The following is an 18,787-nucleotide window of genomic DNA, read 5'->3' on the forward strand; positions in this document are numbered from 1 at the left end:
GAGTGGGCCTAGATTCCAGGGTTTGACCAGCCTGGGCTCCTGCTGATCTTGGTCCCTGGAGCATGACGGAGGCCTGGGCTTCTGTAAGGACCACCGGCAATGTACCTGGAGGCCTCTGCTTCTGCTGTTCCCTTGGCTTGGCCACCACACACAGTTCCACCCAGCAGGCCCAACCAACACCTGGGGCCTTGCTAAACCATGAGGAACCCCGGGTTATTGGGGTGCGACAGGAGCCTCGTGGAGCCTCGGGACACCTTCCTTGCCAAGTAGCCTAAGCTGTCCCCAGGGCAACGGGCGCAGAGTCTTCACTCCTGCCTGTCCCCATCATCGCTCCCTGGGGACCGCGCCTGGGACCTGACACACCGCACCGGGCAGAAGCGCGGCGGAGTCCGAGCCTTAGCGCTCGCCCCGGGCAGGCTGGAGGCGGGGAAGCAGGCCTGGCTGGGGCGGGGCGCCTAAGCCTTGAGGGGCGCCGCTGTGGTTGCTGCGGAGAAGGGGCCACGTGCAGGGAGCGGCGGCCGGGCGGGGAGCTGCACAGAAGGCGGGGAGATTTGCAAACTGTTGCTGCCACATGGCTGCTCCATTCGATCCATTCACATTGAAATGAGGCCGGCGCGTGCCTCATCTGCCGCAGGGCGCTGCCACGCGTCAGCCCGGCCCGCCGCGTGCCAACTGGGGCAGTGGGGCTGGCAGGACCTGGCAGCCTTGGGGGCGCGGCCAGGAGGGGGCAGGGGAAGCGAGTCAGCTACCCCAGTCGCCCAGGCGCCGCAGCCCTTGGATCCTGGCCTCCATCGGGAGTGGGCCGGCAGAAAGGACCGGGATGCACAGTTTCAAAAGGGGGGCCAGGATCGATGCCGCCGCTCCCCGCAGATGCGCCCCGGCAGTGCTACTCTCCATCTGCCGCTGCTCGCACCTGCCGGTCAATAAATCGATTTTACAATTTAATGCAGCAGCTTCCCGCCCGCCTGGGACAGATGCCGCAGCAGAGGCACCTCCGCCCTCGCCCTCGCCCTCCCCCAGAGGCCAGGGTTAGGGACCCGTTCCTGCTCCGCCGGCGGCGCCCGTGGCCCGGCGCTCCTCTCGCTGGAGCCCCTAAAAGGAACTGCTTGTTCGCACTTTCCTCCAAGGACACAGTGGGTGTCCCCTAGGACCTGCCTGAGGCTGCCTGAGGAGAGGAAGGTGATGACCGGGCAGTGGCCTTGAGGACTCGCCTGGGCACTTTATGGGAGAAAGAGAACCCAGTGAGTGGCAATAAAATGTGAGGAAGAGGAGGGACAGCGGGCATAGGTACTGAAGGACCCCGAATTCTGAAGACTCAGGCGCCAAGGGATGATTGAGGTACTGGGGCCTCTGCCCACCCTCCAAGTCAGGTTGGTGAATTTGCATGGCCCAGACCTGGCTTTTGGCATATCCTGGACACCTTGGGCTTGTAACTACTCCCACTCTACACCTCAGCCTTCCCATTCCTGCAATGGAAATAATAACACAAGTGGTATGGGAGGGTGACAGAGGGACCACATCAGATTACCCAGCTTCAGGACCCAATAAATAACACCCCACCCCCACTGCCCCAGGTGAACATTCAGACAGCCAGGACTGACTTGGAAAAGATGGGGTGGTGTCTGACAGCAAATGAGTTCCAGGAAGAAAAAAGGAAAGCTGAAGATAAGCACTCATGATAGATGCTTCATGGGAGCAAAGGGGCGAAAGAGAGAAAAATGAAAAGGCCAAGTGTTTGGGAGCCTTCTGTGGGGACAGGGTGTGACAAAGTTCAAATGGGGGATCAAACTGGCATTCTGAGAATGGATTTGGAGAAGAGGTGACGGTTTGGATGAATCAGCTGCCTACACCCATAGCCTTCCAGAGGTGACCTTCCTTCCAAGGCCAGGTGCAAGTCTCAAATTGCACTCTTCCTCTGAACTACTGAATTGACCTGATCATTGAGGGTGCTGGCAGCTCAGGAAAGCTCAGCCTCTCCTGTAGCTCATGGCAAATGATCCAGATGTGCTACTGAAAGATATGCAAGTAGCTGGGATCTATGGACGCAGTCAGACACTAGGAGAGTCTCCCACCCCCTCTCTGCCAGGGTCCAGGATCCTGAGGATCTAGGTTAGTCCCATACTGCCTTCTCCAAAGACCCAGTGTAGGTGGTACCTGGCACTGGGATAACTGGTGTAGACTGTGCCTCTGCATAGTAAAAACAACTCTGAGCTACAGAAACAGAATGCCTGAGAATGAAGAAGCTGAGGGTCCTGGAAGCTTCTTCTGTGACTCATGGTTGGTAAGAAGCTCTCCCCTAGGTCAGGAAGAAAGAGGAGAGAGGGGCAGGGTGAAGCCTGGCAGCTGCAGAGACTGAAACCAACCTGGTGGCAAAGACTCACTGAATAGTAACTGGGCAGCTGCCCCTACTTCTGCCAAAAACAGGGGATGCCTGGAAAGCTAGGGCCAGGAGCCACACAGAGGGTATTTCCAGCCACAGAGGCGGCTGGGTTCAGGGCAGCATCCAGGGCAAGTTTCCCAGAGCCCTTGGCTTCCCTTTCCCCAGCTCCTTCCTGTCCCCACCCTGGCCAAGCAGAGAGGCTCAAGAGAGGAGAGCAAAAGCTCAGGGTGAGGATCTCTGCCCAGAGACCCCAGACTGCCGGCCTGGGCTTACCCTGTCCTTGCTGCCTGACTGGTTCCCCAGGACCCAGAGAGCACAGGTAAAAAGTGTTTCTGGGAGTCTAAAAGAACACGTGCTGAGGAACCCTGGAGGGTGGGCAATCAGGGCCTGAGTGTGAAGCAAAGGTTCAGACACCTTCTTAGACTAGCTTCCTTCTCTTGATGTTTTTTCCTCCCTAGAGAAGCTTTCTCTCCTCCTGGAGGCAAATTCAAGTCAGCCTGAGCAACTTAGTGAGACTGGGTCTTAAAATAAACAAACAAACAAATAAATAGGGTTGGAGATGTGGCACAGTGCAAAGGCTATTTGGTAGGTTGGGAGGTGGGTTCCTGCCAACCTCTCTACCCTTTCTCTCTACCATCCAGGTCCTCATTCCTGAAACCTCTTTCCCTGCGACCTTTGCCAGTTGCCAGGTAAGAGGCTTTTCCCAGTTCCACCTTCCCGCTGAGTCGCACCCCCTCCTCGACCCTCCATCATCGCCCCTAGGTCCCTGTGTGTCTCCCTGCCAGCCACAGCTCATCTCCTTGTTGCAGCTCTGACCTCTTTCCAGTGTCTTGCACAACCTCTGATCTCTGATCGAAGCTGCTATCCAGGCCTGAGAGAACCACCTGTGGCTCTGCTGTCTACAGCAGTGGGGATCTGGGAGTGGAGCTTAGTCACACTGACCCTAGTCCCCTGCAGTCTCCTAGAAGGAAGGGCTGGGCCTGAACCAGGAAGCACTGTGTCAAATACACACAGAGAAAGAACCCGAGGAAAGGAGCTAGGGACAGGTGCCAACTCTGAACAGCTGCCGGAGTAGGCAGGTCCCAGCTCCTTGGAGAAGCCTGAGGAATCAAGTAGGTGATGGGTCTTAAGCAGAGAATGGGGAACTGGCTGTCTCCTTCTCCCACCAATGTTAGAATGAGAGGAAATGGGCTTCAATGGTGGCAGGAAGGATTTAGGTTAGACGTATGGGAGAACTTCCTGTGACAGAGCGTCTACACTGTGTATCTCAGCGGTTAATCCAGGCTGAACTCTCCCCTGGAGTTGATAATTGCGTGCTGACACTTGCTAATGAATAACTTGCCCGGCTTGAGATTGGCACAGAACTTTCAGCCTGGAGAATTGCCTTGCTTCTAGACCAAACTCAGGAAGAAGTCTGGAGGCACTCAGGACCCGGACTCCTTCTCAGCCCCAGAGGAATTCAGGCCACTGTAAGCCAGTGTCACTTTGCCTCTCCTGCATCAGCTCTGCAGTGCCACTCTTAGAAAAATTAAGTCCTGTGGAGCTGTCCAGCCATACAAAGTTCATAACAAAGAGGGCAGGCTGGACTGAAGGTCAGAAGCTCACAGAGAATTCCAGAGCTATTCTTTTGATGTTTTTTTTCTGCAACCTCAAGGGTTCAGTAACAGCCTCAGCTAACTCTCTACATTTAGAAATACACAAACTTCAGTCATGGTGGCACACACCTGTAATTCCAGTACTTGGGAGGCTGAGGCAGGAGGATTATTAGGAGTTCGAGACCAGCCTGGGCTACAAAGTGAGCTCAAGGCCAGCCTGAACTGCATAGTAAGACTCTCTCAAAAAGAAAAAAAAAAGGCCTTCCACTTTGAATTTTTTTTAAGAGAAAGAGTTTTATTATGTTTCCCAGGCTGGTCTGGAATTTTTGGGCTCCACTGATTTTCCTGCGCTCAGTTCTCTGTCTGCTGAGAGAGTACAGGCACAGTACAGTCACTGTGCCCAGCTCAGGCCTCAGCACTTTCCTGTCCATTCATTGAGCTCCTATGCAGGTCTTGAGTCTTCTTGGGCAGTGTAAACACCCCCATTGCTGGAGCCACTCTGGCTGTTGGATTCCTGTGGTCCCTGTGGCTGACCCCTCACCTTAAATAATTTGGTCTCCACCACTGCAAAGACCTTCAGGTGAAGAGGAGGCTGGGGACAAGTGCATCAAAGCTGCCACCAAAGACTGGGGGTGCAGCTCAGTGGCAATCACATGCTTAGCATGAACAAGGCCCTGAGTTCTATCCCCAGGATCACACACACACACACATACACAAATGCTAACTAGGAAAGTCAAGGAGAGTGCACATTCCATTTGGAGCATGGCTTTGTAGGTCAATGTTTAGTTTTCCTTGGGCCTCTGTGTGTGTGTGTGTGTGTGTGTGTGTGCGCGCGCGCGTGTGTGTGTGTGTGTATGTGTGCAGAGCAGTCAAAGGTACTCATAGTTTGGGTCCAACAGTTGCAAATGAGGTTATCCATGTGCCTAGCACTGGGCCCAGTGCAGGGAAGTCATAGAGGCACACACAATTTATCTTGTGTTGTCCATAGAATGTGAAAAACAAAATCTTTGGAACCAAGGTTCGGAGGAGCACTGGAACCCCAGGAGTCAGAAGAGATTTTACTGGGAAGGAGGGATTGCACTGGCCTGGGAATGAGCAGAACCTAGATAAAGAGGGAAGCATTCCCGGTAAGGGGCATGGAGAGAGGCCAAGGATCAGCATGTGTGCAGAGTAGGCATAGCTGGGCAGAGGCTGTGTGCAGAGGCTGGCTGTGAGCTGAGACAGCCAGGCACGGAAACTCACCAGGCAGATCAATGAGGACTTGACTAAGGCACCGGGAGCCTGTGGGCTCTTGGGTAGAGGAGACTGAGTATGCAGCCACCATTTGGCAGTGGCACACAGTATCATCTGAGGCAGGGTGGTATAGAGGTAGCAAGGAGCCTGTCTACATCTGTGACTGGCCAGTGGCGGCTGGTGACCAGGTCCTGTCCCTGAATTGGATGGCTGGGTCTCTGACAACACCAGAGTCCTGACAACTTGCTGGGATGGCTCCATACTCTCCTCACTGCTACTCTGTCCTCTAAACCAATCTTTCCATATAGACCCCTGTGCATACAAACATGGTATCAGTGCGGGCTTCCAGGCTCCGGCTCTAACTTGGCCATGCCACATTCCTAGCCAGCCCTTCCCACTTTTTCCTGTTCCTCTCACAGAGGTCTGAGGCCTGCCTGGCTGCCTAGACTTGGAGGAGGACACAAGGTTGGAGCAGGCCTGGAACCCTGAAGGGAATTCAGAGGTATGTTGGGGGAATGCCTCAAACTCAAAGGGCACTTGGGCTAATTCTATACTCTGTCACTAAGGGCTTGAATACCTTCAAGGACAGACCTGTTACTCCTCTCTTAGACTGCCCCAATGCTCTTAGATTGCTCTGGTCACAGGAGATGCATTCTCTTATTGACCTAAAAGTCTTGTTGAGGTCAGTGTGGAGTAGCAGCTTTGGAAGATTTGGCCTGGACCTCTCTGAGAGTTTCTGATTGGTATAGCTGGAGGAAGAGTCCACCAGCTACCTAGGTCTGGATGGTTCTGCTGGATCCCATGGGCCAGACGGCTGCACCTGCTTGGCACCCAGGGTGGGGCAGTTTCAGCGTGGGAAGCACTGATCCATTCCAGCTTGGCTAGAGGTGGAGAAGCCAAGGCGAGGCCACCCGGGTCAGCCCTTCTCAGCCTCAGGAGGAGGCCAGCTTGGTTGGAGGGCCAGCCCTCCCTAGGCTGAGATCATTACCCTCTGGCCTCCATGCAGCCCCCACCCCCAGCTGAGCTCACTGCCCCAGCCTGCTGGGGGCATTGTTGGCTCTCAGGCCCCGCCCCAGGCTCAATGAGCTGTTCCTTGGCATGTCCGGAGGCGCAGGGTGAGGGAGGGCAGGCACAGGGCCTCTACATACAATGGGGATTCCGTCCATTCTGAGGTGGCCACGGGAACCAGGCTGGCTTTGTCCTGTGGACCCTCATTCCCACCATTTAGTGGAGCCGGAACTCCAGCGGAAGGCCCCGCATAAGAACAACAATGTCGTCACCCTGTCTGTGAAGGAAGGTGCTGCAGGCCAGGCCACCTAGGGCCCCAGAGGACCCATAACCCAATGGGTCCCAGAATGATTACCGGACCAGTGCTGTACCTTGAATCTGAGGAAGACTCAGGCAGATGGATGCTATGGCTTTACCTGCTCTGAGTCCCCCTCCCAGCCTGCAGCAGTTGTTAAAGGAGGCTCCCTGGCACCCCCAGTCATGCTCAGCGTCCCCCTGCTGAAAGGAGCCCTGGGGTGAGAAGGTGTGCAGTCAATCAAGAAGGCTGGTCAGGGCCAGCTGACCTACAGGCCTTTGCCCAGCCCCAGCATGTTTCTGGGTCTCCAGCCCCACCAGCCTACCCTTTCGGAAGTGGCGCTGGCCACTCATACAAGTGTTTATTTTCCAGCTGGGGACACGGGTGGGGGTGGAGGGGCAGGACGTCACCGCGTTTCCCTCCTGCCTGGTGCTGCAGCAGTTCTCACAGTCTGGGCACTGGTGACATCACTGGCCTTTCCTCCTCAGTTCTGGCCTCCCTCCTCTCCTCCCCTCCCCACTGGAGCCTTGGCCAGGCCACAGAGTTCTGGAGCTCCTGCTTCCGGCGCTGGCCCGAGGCACCTCCGAGTGGGCTTTAATGGAGGGTGTGGGAGTAAGAGGCCAGCCCCTCGGTCCCTCACTCGCCACCCCTCAGGAGCCCTGGCAGACAGGCCAAACACAGGGTGCCCCCCTTCATGCTCATCCCAAACCAGAATGGTTGCTGTCCTACCCAGGGCACAATCCCGGTGTGATGCTGGCCCTTTAAGGGTCTTGGGAAGGCAGAACAACAGGAAATCCAAACGGCCTCATTAGGCAGCTCGAGCTCAGCACAGTAATTAGTGCCCTGAAAACAAAACAAGGAAAAGCAGGTGGTGGTGCCCCCCCATCTCTGTTGCCCCCAGCATGGCCTGTTAGTACCCAGGACCAGGCAGCTGGGCCTGGACCCCCTCCCTTGTGGGCCCCTTCACTCTAAGCTCCTGAGGCTTGTTCTCCACTGCCCAGGCCAAGGGCCATTGCTAAGCTTGTGGAGAGTAGACTGTCTCCCGGGGGTCACAGAAGCCCCAGGGACATGCACGGGACTTCCCCTCTCCCTAGTCAGGTGGCCACTTGTCCAAAACGTCTTACACCTGTCTGGAAAATACTGTGTTGGGGTAGGGACTGGGCTGCAGGCAATGGGAGACCCCTGGAATCCCAGGCCAAGAAAGCCCCCTTAGGAGGTGAGGAAGAGCCTGCCTCTCAGGCTCTCGCTCACCCACCAGCTGAACAAGGCTACTTGGGCAAAGGGGCTGGTAAGCTATGGGCACTTACAAGCCTCCTCAGATGCCAAAAGGCTGTCCAGGAGCTGAAAGGGACATAATGAGTTTGTTTTGGCCAGGCTGCAAGCCCTGGCTCATTCTATCCTTCCCCTCCAACATTTGCTACAATTGGAACCCCACCCTGTCCCTGACCCCTTAGATGTTTTTCTTTATCTATTATGCCAGGGAAAGGACATTCTATACTCCATTTACAAAACAAATATTCATTCAACAAACATTTATGAGTGGTTGCAATATCCCCTATGCAGTGCTAGTGCAGAGTTCTGGGAAGGTTATGAGGACAAAAATGGCACTGCTTTGTGACAGCCCATTACAGTCTTTCCTTGTTCCTGGGAAGGGCTTTGAAAGAAGGAACTGATTTTCTCCTTTGCATGCCCCTCACAAACCTATAGCACCTACTGGTGAATGGCACATGCTCTAGACAATCAAAAGCAAGTCAGAGGCTGAGGTGTTACTCAGAGGTACTCAACTAGCATGGCTGAAGCCTAGGTTCAATCCCTAGTACCACAAAAAGAAAGAACCAAGATGGGCTGGGGTCTTAGCTCAGCGGCATAAGTGCCTGCCTTGCAAGCATGCAGTTGTGAGAAAAAAAGAAAGCAAGAACCAAGAAGTCCTCCTTGACTTGAGATGTCACCATGAAGCCCAGGACTTGGCTTGGCCAGGCAGCAGCACCTGTCAGAGCCCGGTATGCTGAGAGTCGGCCTCTGTGCTCACAGCCTGTGCGCGACGAGGCTGAGGGTGATGGAGGGGAATGAAACCCAGGTCCTCCTGCAAACAAAGCTGGCCTGACAGGGACAGTGGCTGCAGGCTGCGGGGCAGACACTGAGCAGGTTGAGCAGCTGGCGATCGGGCAACAGGGTTGTAATTAAACTGTGGGCAGGTTTTGGTCACACTCCTGTGAACAAAGGCTGCAGGTGTCCTTGGCCAGGCAGAAGGAGAAGGAGCAGCAGAAGAGGAGGGTAACCCAGAACCTGCATGAGCCAGGTAGCTGCCCTCTATCCAGGGCAAGGCACTCTGCATCTACCTCTGGGGGCCACTGGCTTAAAGGTGCTCACTTCTGAAAGTGTCTGATCTGACAATGAGGGGCCAGTTCAGACAGTAGTGGAGAGACACTGGCAAAGGGACCAGGATCATGGACAAGTCCTCAGCTTTGGCCACACATGAGAATCACCTGAGTAGCTCCCTAGCCATCCCTGCCAGTAGTCAGAGATCAGGCCTCAGAGACACTGGTATTTTCTAAAAGCTCCCCGGCACCCCAGTGAACGGGCATGGTTAGGGGATACGGACTGCTAGGAGCACAGAGACTCGAACCCTGGTCCTGGCCCCTAACCCAGAGTACTCCAGGCCACACCCACCCAAAGGACCAGGTAGTTGCATGCCCCAAGGGAAAGGGCAAGAGTCTTTCTAGGCCCTAGCTGGTCCCGTGGTGCTCAGTGCACACCTGTGATCCCAGTACTCAGGAGGCTGAGGCAGGAAGATCACTGTGAGTTCAAGCCAGCCTGGACTCCACAGTGAATTCAAGGCCAGCCTGAACTACAAAGCAAGACCTTGTCTCCAAAACAACAACAACAACAACAACAACAACAACAACAACAACAAAGCCCTCCCTTTTTTGACTGTGAGTGGAAAGTTACCCAGGGAGCAGCTGTGGGTAGACATGCAACAAGCCTAGGGAAAGGGTGCTCATGGGGTGGCCCCAAAGTAACCCTCCCACTTACACCCACCCCTAGGTCCTGGGGATAGCCCCTAAGAGAACATACTGGGGACTGGGCAGGAAAAGAGGTGGGCTTACCCCACCTGAGCACAGGGGCCTGATCCCATGTAGGGGGATGTGATCCTGTCCTGAATCATTTCCCGGATGTAGCTCAACAGCCCAGACTTCAAGGTTTGGGGGGGAAATCTTTTTTCCAAGTTCCTCGATCTGTCATCCCCCTCCCCCATTGGCCGGATAGACTGGACCAGTGTCCTCTCTGGGCTCCCCTCAGCCTCCCAGCTCGGACCTTCTCCACTGAGCGCTCCCTGGACATTGTTTCCCGCCTCAGGAAGTCTCTGATGCCCTGAGCTGGATTTTGTTTTCCTTGTTATCGGGACAACTAATATTTTTTCCTGTGCAGGGGGGGGGGTAGGGGAAAAAGAGATTTTCCCAAGCAGATTACAGCTGTCAGGGAGGGGGAGGGGGCTGGAGATTGAGCTTGCCCTGCATCCTCCCCCTCTGTCACCCTCACAGGGCTGAGTTTTTGAATGAAGCAGGAAGCCCTGCCTCTCTAACAGCCCCGCCAGGCAACCTGGAGCCAGGGCCCTGTCCTCAGCTCCCACTAATAGCAGCGCTGCTAATGAGAGAGGCTGAAAAGGCAAACAACCCCCTGCCAGCTGTGGCATAGAGCAGGAGGCCCTGGCCTTGGGAACTATTTCTTCCAGATCAGAGTTCTGTCCTGTCAGGTGGCCCTACAGGTTCAGGGTACCATGAGGAAGGACGCCCCTAAGAATGGTGGAAGCACACAGGAGACGCAGCTCTGCCAAACAGCCCGCTTTAATTCCCTGCTCTTCCATACCTCGGGCTGCCCACCTCCACCATGGCCATATCTAGGCAGTTGCGTTGTGACGATGCAGATGAGATAATAACATCAAATTCAATATCAGACCTGTGTGGCCTTCATAAGATCTCTACAGCCAGAGAATCAGAAAGCAAAGGCCATCGTGGAGCAGCTGGGTGTGGGGCACATGCCTAGGCTCCCTGCGACTTAGGAGGCTAAGGCAAGTTCAACAGCAGCCTGGGCAATGAGTGAGACCTTGTCTCAAAATAAAATTAGAGAGAGGCTTGGGGAGGTATCTTAGTAGCAGAGTGCTTGTCTAGCATGAGCAAAGCCCTGAATTCAATCTCTGTTCCCAATAAAATAAAAATAAAACCAAACGGATAGGGCTGGGGATTTAGCTCAGCGGCATAAGCACCTGCCTGGCAAGCGTGCAGTCATGAGTTCAATCTTCAGTACCAAAAAAACCAAAAACCAGATTTTGGTTGGATGGCACACTCTGGGTGCACAGCCCCCCCCCACACACACCCACACACACCCACACACACACACACACACACACACACACATACACACACACACACACACACACACACACACAGCCTGTGCATTCTTCTTGGATAAACTCCCACTTTCTACATCAAGATGCTACGATGCTATCCGTATGGTGCCAGGGACAGGCTACCTGGACCCCTGGGATAGGGATCTACAGTGTTATGCTACCCTAACAATAGGGCCTTATTTAAGAAGACTGAGGTTCAAGGCTGGGTGAGGCTGCGGCAGGAAGATCCCCCAAGAATTTGAGAGCAGACTGAACTATATAGCAAGACCCCGTTTCAAACAAAACAAAACAAGAAGTCTGAGTTTCAAATTAACAAATAGAAGGGCTCCACCTGTGACTCACTGGTTTGTGGTTCACAATGTAGTTAGGGGCCCCCTCAGGCCTTCTAACTTCCTGGAAGGTGCTGGCCCCCCCAGTGAGACTTCCATTAGTGTGGTGGGTGGGAGCCAAGTGCTTGTGAGCAGGCGCCAGCAAGGCCTCTGCCGGGCTTTTGGGGGTGGGGGAGTAGAATTTCTACTTAGACTGCTTTTTAGCTATAAAACAAGTTGAACTTTAATAATGTTGAGAATGGAGTCAGGCATTGGTGGTACACATCTGTAATCCCAGTACTTGGGAGGCTGAGGTAGGAAGATCACTGTAAATTTGAGATCAGCCTGGGCTACAAAATGAGCTGAAGGCCAGCCTGAACTGCATATGAGACCTTCTCTCAAAAAGACAAAATAATAGTTATAATAATAATTGTATTTATTTAGTGTACAATCTATGCATACCTTTTTTTTTTAGTGCTGGGGATGAAACCCAGGAACTTGGGCAGGCATGACAAGTGTTCTACTACTGAGCTACTTCCCCTGTCTGCATAAACATTTATAATAGAAGCTTGGAGGCACTGAGGATATAGCTCAGTGGTATAACACTTGCCTAGCATGCATGAAGCTCTGCATTCCATCCCCAGCACTACAAAAGATGCACAAGCAAGTAAAGCAGGACTACATCAACAGACTTCTTTCCCTGGGCAGCACAGTGCATGCCTGCAGTCCAATCACCCGAGAATCTGAGGCAGAAAGATTGCCCCTTAAGTCCATTAGTTAAAGGTCAGCCTGGGCAACATAGTGAGACCCTATCTTGAAAGAAATACAGAAAAAGAGAGAGAAAGGCAGAGAGGGAAGGAGAGAAGAAAGAAAAGAAAAAGGAGGAAGGAAGTGAGTTTGGGGAGATTCTCTAATACCTCCTGGAAGGAAGCCTTAGAAGCTATCAGAAGCCCCTTTCAGACTGGGTGCCCTCGTGAGGGGACCGAATGTAGGAGAGGGCTGGCAAGTTGTGGGAGCATGATCCCCACATCCTCTCTTCTCTACGTTCCCCTTTAGGCCTGCATAGGTCCCAGGTGGTACCATGCTCCCTGCAGGAGACAAAATGGTCCACTCTCTCGGCCCCATGCTGGCTGAAATGCAGCACTGGTCAGGCCAGGGTCCGCTAACTGCCCTGCATTTTGTGTCATCCCCAGGAGAAAAGTCCCTGGCGGGAGGCGGCCCTCTGCCCGGAGGCTGTTCCCTCAAGTGGCCAAGGTAAGAAGTGGGGGATTTCCAAGCTGGGACAGGGCTGACTTCACAATTAGGGGCTCCTCTCCTCTCTCCGGCATCCTCACCCTAGGACAGAAACTGCAGTTGGGCCCATGTGTTCGAGGATTTGGGGCAATACAGTCAGCTAGGGCCCACCAGTTACTATTTCCCACTCCAGAGGGAACCCCAGGCCTGCACCTGAGACTCACAGGGACCCAGCCCTGGAAGACCCCGATGGGCATCTCCAGGAAGGGTTGGGGTCTGGAAATCCAGAGCCATACTTACTCATGGGCCTGTGGGGAATGAGTCAAATCGATGAATGCCCCTGCCTAACCCCAGGTTCTGCCCCACAGCTGCCGGGTAGGCCCGGTGGTTAGAGGAGTGGTCACTCTCAATCCTAGCCCACAGGCTCCCTAAGTTGGCCAGCACTTCCACCGGCAGCTGGAGAGTCAAAGGCGATAGTGTGGGCCAGTGGCGAGCTGGGAGCTCCCTGAAACCCTGACCACAGGAAAGAGGAGCTATACTCGCATCCCCCATATTCCTGCCCTGAGCTCAACTGGTATCTGTAACCCCAGACACCAAGTGGAGGACAGGGAGGAAGTCAAGGTGTTGCATCCATGTCCCAGGCTCCAAGTCAGCCAACTCAGGCCCAGCTGCTGGGTTTAGGAAACAGCTAGATTCTCCCTCCACCGTCACGGTGTCTCCTGGGCCTCCAGTGCTTGTGAATGATGTGTGTGTGCTGTGGACATGTGCATAGGAGCTCTGTGCATGTGTATAGGCTTGTGTAAGTGAAGTGTGCCCTGTCAAGGAATAGCCGGGCACTCATGAACGTGAAACAATAAATCCAGCCACCATCATGCTAGGCTAGCACCTGTGCCAAGAGGCTTTAATGCATTATCACCAATCTGCATGCCAACTAACTCTCTGAAGGGAGGTGTAATGACCTGCATTTTACAAATCAGTAAACATTTAACACACAGAAGTTAAATGACCTGCCCAAGGTCACATAGTAAGCAGTGACCATGCCATGGCAGGGCTTGCACGAAGGTCAGTCTAAGGCCAAGCCAGAGATCTTTCCATTGGCTTCCTTAGTGTGGTTCCCCTCAATTATGCTCCATCTTCTCCTTGTCTCTGAGGCCCTGGCTGCCCTGGCCTGAGGTGACCAGCCCCTCTTCTACTCCTTTTCCTCCCAGCAGTCAAAGGTGACAGGCTCCCTTAGCAGCGCAGAGCCTGATCAGGACCGTGGGAAGCCCAGGACACTGCACATAGACCTTAACGCAAAAAGCCAGGCCCTGGTTCAGAGAGGGTCTGGCTGGGCCTAGGCATGATCAGCTAGGGCGGAGCTGAGGCAGCTGTTTATAGTAAACAGAAAGCCTTAGAGGAAGGAAGGAGGGGAGGGGCTGGGTGGTCACTGAGACCGGGACTGAGCAGCAAGGCCTCAGGCCTGATCGCAAGGAGCAGGAATGCATCCTTGCCCCACAGGGCTGGAGAAGACCTAGAGAAGTCCAGGGAGGGCACCCTGGGCAGGCTGGACAGGCAGGTCAGACAGGCCCACTGAGGACACCCTCCCTCTTCATCACGCTTTCTACTCTTGTTAACAGCAAGGACTATTTACTGAGCTGCCCAGGCACTTGTAAATGTTTTCTTATTTAACCAGATGGTAGGTACAATAAAAGTCTCTACTTTAGAGATGAGGAAATTAAGGTTCTTGATTAAGCTATTTATCAAGGTCACACGTCTTGTAAGTGAAAACAGAAATTTTGAATCAAAAATTCTTTCTACCCAGGCAGGTATAAATACTATAGATAGTGAAGCTAAGTAGGTAGGGAAACTGAGTCCCTTATATGCCAAAGGGACTTTTCCAGGCTTCTGGCATTAGTTAATGAGATTGTTGGGGACAGACCCATGTATTCTGGTCCTAACCACTAGACCACACGGCTTCTCCATGGCTCACACAGGGAAGGTCCAAGGAGAAACTCCCTTCCCAGTCCCAGCCTAGAATGCAGCTTCTTCCCCAGTGAAGACGGTGGGGCCTGTCTAGGCCTCACTGGGCCAGGGTGTGGTGAGGGATGCTGGGGGGTTTCTGCCCACACATATGGTTTCCAGATTCCAGGGGATGAAAAGGAGGCCCCGAGGGGCGGAAATGGGGGATGTGCGATGACAAATTTAGACTGATTGCTTAAAAAAAAAAAAAGCCAAGAAACCCGAAAAAATAAAAGCAAAAATTCCACCGAAAACCAGAGGGAATTATTTGATTGTGAAACTGAGTGCCATGAGGCACAGCACGGTTTAATGCGGAACAATATCAAGAAGACTCTGACTGTTCAGAGGATTCAGGGAGGGAGGGAGGAGGCTCTGCTGGCTGTTCCTGCCTTGTCTATTGGAGTCTGGGACTGGTACAGTATTGGGCAGGATGCCTTGGAGATGTCAGGGGTGAGAAGCACTTTCCGTGTGTGCGCGTGCGCGCACGTGTGTGTGCTTTTGAGGCATGGGCCCTTCAGAGTCACACCCCAATGTCCTGCTGCTCAGGCCAAGGATCCTTCTTGGCTTATGCCAGGAGCTGCCACGGTGGTGTCTGCATACCCGAGAGCAGGCAGAAGGGTGAGTGCTAAGGTAAGGCCTGAGGATGTCTCAAGAGTTCCAGCCTTTAGGGAAATAGCCAGGAACAGAAGGTAAAACAGAGGATGTCTGCCTGGAATTTGCCTGCAGCAGGTCCAAAGGAGATCAAAGGTCAAAGGGGGACAAGGGGGACTTCCTGAAGCTCTCAAGGGAGTGCCAGCCAGCCAGGCTGTTGTGCAAGCTCCAAGCTGGACATCTATGGCAGACTGGCAGAGGGACCAGGCCTCTTCAATGGCCAAAGTGAGGTCTATCCAGCCCCTTCAGTCTGTCCCATTGGTCATCTGGAGCTGGAATCATGCCTTTCCTCCTCCAGAAAACCCTGTCCCCCGTCCCCCGTCCCCCAGGGAGTACTCCTGTCCCATCTCACTGGCTGTGTTCCTATCCAGAGCCTTTCTCCCCTTAAGTCACCATTCTGCCAAAAACAAACAAAAAAACCAAGAAAATCTTTCTTGAACAAGCCTTTCTTCTAGTTCCACTCTGATTCCTAGAGAAGGAAGAGGGGTTTGTGAGGCAAGAGCTGGTGTGGTGCCTACAAGGTCCTAGGCCTGGAGGGATGAGGCTCAAGAGTAAAAGGAAGAAATCAGTGGCCAGGGACTGCTCGAGGTTGGGCCTGGGCTCAGTTTCCAGATGTACTGGACTGTTCTTGATGAAGTTTTATGAAAGCTATGCTTTCACAGGTTTACTGTGTACTCACACTAGAAACCAAGGTTCTATGGGGCAAGATTAGTCTGGCAGTGATGGCTGATAAGGACAAAGACCCACATTTGCCCTTTCCAGAGTCAGTTCAAGCCACCTTGGCTGGAGGTGAAAGCAAGCATCAAGAGGCGTTCCCAGGATGTCTGTCAGACCATGGGCACAGGATCACTGCCAACTGCTGCTGAATCTCATAGATTGAGGATCTACGAAAAATAGCTCAGTGGTTTTCAAATGGGGTTCCCAGGCACCTTGGCATCCCACAGAGATTGGGGTGGTAGAGGAAGGGCTAAGCTGATGAACAGGGGTAGGTGTGGGCCATCCAGTCTAGCTTCCACCAGATATGCTCAGCATATTAAATCCAGGGACTAGACATCCAAGAAAGCTTCTGTTTGAACAGGGTTCCACAGCTCTCCATGGTCTCTGAGATCACCGCAGCTCTTGTCCTCTGGGAGTAGTTCAGGTCCTGAGCTGCAGGGGAACACTGGAGGATTTGGAGAGAGATTTGGGTTATGTCTAGGCTTCTAGTCTTGTGGAGAAGCCAGGGAAGACAGGTTGTGCTTTAGAGCTGTGAGACTGGGCCACATCAGGGAGGGTGAGTGCAAAGATACATGGCACCTGCCTCTGTACCTGGGAAACACAAATGAACTTTGGCCTCAGCAACCCAAGAACTGAAAAAGTACTCATCTTCCTGGGGTCAAATGATCATTTCCCTGTTCAAACCTGTCTTACCCGAATGGATATCAGTTACTGGCTGCCAACTGAGGGCAACTCAGCCTTCCACAACCTCATGGATGGCTCCTGACAGCTCAGTCCAAAATTACTTCAAGGAAAACTATATTCGTGGTGCACGCCTGTAATCCCAGCACTCTAGGAGGCTGAGGCAAGTCCAGCACAGGGCAGCCTAGGCAACTTAACAATTTAGCAAGACTGTAAATAAAATCTTAAAAAAGAAGTAGAGGTGGGAGCTGGGATGCAGTTCAGTACAAAGTCCCTGTGTTCAATCCCTAATACAGCTAAAAAAAAAAAAAAAAAAACTTCACAGGAAGAGCTACCCTGGGAAAAGAAAGCCCTAATCCTGGCAGAGAAGGCACCAATCCCCTTGAAAGGAGAATCTTAGTTTGTGTCCTTTTATTGGTCAGCGTTGGCTAAGTTTGCATGCTTTGCCTCAGTTTTCCTTGTTGGCAACATGGTCATGAGAAGAACACAGTCACTCTCCTGGTGGCTTGAGCAGGCACAGCTCCTGGATTAGCATCACCTCCATGCCCCAGGTGAAGGTTTGCTCAAACACTGAACTATCCAGCATCCTCCTCCTACCTCACTGTCCCCTCTAGCCTGACCACTGTTCACCCTCAACCTGCTACAGGGCCCAGCCTCACCCTACACAAGGAAAGTTGCCAGCAGGGCCCTTTGTGGTGATAGTCCCATGTGGCACTGCCTAGGGGCCCCACCATGGGGCAACAGATGGACCTATGGTCTCTCCAGAACAATAGTGGGGGAGGGGCCTTGGCATTGCCCGCCCCAAACAGGAAGCATTGCATGAGCTTCAAAGGACTGGCAGGGCCAAGGGGCTGAGTCGGGGAGCTAGTGCCAGGACTGGCGGCTGCCTGAAGAGTTGCCTGCCAGTCTCAGGATGCCTAACATGGTAGTGGGGGTTGGGTTGTGGTGGCCAGGGCAGCTGGAAGGTGGGCAGAGGGTTCCTTGCCTGCTCACAGCTGTGGATTCTGGCTGGAAGCAGGTTGGGGAAAGGGAGCTTAGGCATTGGGCTATTTCAGTTTGGATGCCACTGGCCAGTGAGGCTGCAGGTTCTCTCTCAGGCCATAGTCCACCAGGCTCTCCAGCAAGCAACAAGAGGGGCAGGGCTGGCACCAAGCCTGCAGCCCACTCCCTGCCTCCTGCTCCCAGCTGCTCTGCTCAGAGCCTTTTCCTTTCCACTTCCTGTTCACACGGGGGGGCGGGAAGTGAAGGGAGGAAGGTGGGGGGAGTCGTGTAGGGGGGACCCATTGAATAAAAGGAATTAACCGTTTCCCTCCTCTGACCTCTGGGAATTTCCGCCTGTGAAAGTGTCTCGAAGAATCGATAGAGCTAGGGGGGATGGAGAGGAGGTGTGCCCCTCTGCGCCCCTCCCCCACGCTTTTGGTGAGGCCATATAACTCCCTCTGGGCCCCTAACCTTTTGTTTCCCTGGCGCCAAGGGCGGCCCAGGAGCCTGGTGGCCTCAGGGACCCCTCCAACCAACGGAGGTGGTGCAGGTCCTAGTCTGCGTCCCAAGCCTTGGGGGGAAGGGCAGGAACCTGAGAAAGGTGGTCCCGAGGGGAATGAGCTCACAGCCAGGCTGCTGGCTTAAGCACGCGCTCTGTGTCAGGGCTGGTGCCCTTGGCCAGTCTGCCCCAGGAGGAGGCCTGGGAACTCCAGGCGGGCACATCCTCTCATTGCCACTCTCCTAGGAGCAGGGATTTTGGACGCCAGTAGACAGCGCCCCCTTGTGCCAGCGATCAACTAGGCAGCGCAGTCCCTAGGGCCCTCTCAGGGTGGGACTCAGGAAGCACCTGCTCCCCAGGACCAGTGCCTGCCCAGCGCGTCCCCCAGGTGGCTTCCTTATTTACAGGCCTCCCGCCCTGGTCCCGGCGTCACTGCTTGTGGCCACGCCTCCTATTTCCAGTGACCGCTCCAGGAGCAGCTCATTCATCTGGGATACTGCTCATGCAGCTGCTCCAGGCTCTTCTCTTTGACCCTCCCCCAGGCTGAGGGCCAAAGCCCTGAAGTCCTTTTCTCTGCTCTCCATTCCAGGCCTTGCTTAATTTCTAGGGATCTAAGAGCTGTGGTTTCCCGTTGCCCTGACTCACCGGAACCCCATTCTGTCAGTGCCAGGGAAGCCTGGGGCCTTTTCCCAGGAAAGAGGAAACTGCCTAGGACCAGATGGGCAGGATAGCAGAAGAAGAGGCATCCCAGGCTGCTACAGCCAAGCCCTCTGGGAGCAGAGACCAGTGGAGCAGGGCTT

At 54.0% G+C, this 18,787-nt stretch overlaps 1 long non-coding RNA gene across 1 annotated transcript; it reads left to right on the plus strand.

Annotated features, from left to right (window-relative positions):
• The first annotated feature begins 2,911 nt into the window (after positions 1–2,911).
• On the plus strand, positions 2,912–13,463 carry LOC134476401 (uncharacterized). The gene is made up of 3 exons (XR_010048009.1): positions 2,912–3,069; positions 5,628–5,710; positions 12,421–13,463. It is a non-coding gene; the product is annotated as an uncharacterized LOC134476401 (long non-coding RNA).
• The last annotated feature ends 5,324 nt before the right edge of the window (positions 13,464–18,787 follow it).

This window comes from Cavia porcellus, unplaced genomic scaffold (genome assembly GCF_034190915.1).
Source record: "Cavia porcellus strain 051 isolate PalLab524CR breed Dunkin Hartley unplaced genomic scaffold, mCavPor4.1 scaffold_6, whole genome shotgun sequence".
Lineage (NCBI taxonomy): Eukaryota > Metazoa > Chordata > Mammalia > Rodentia > Caviidae > Cavia > Cavia porcellus.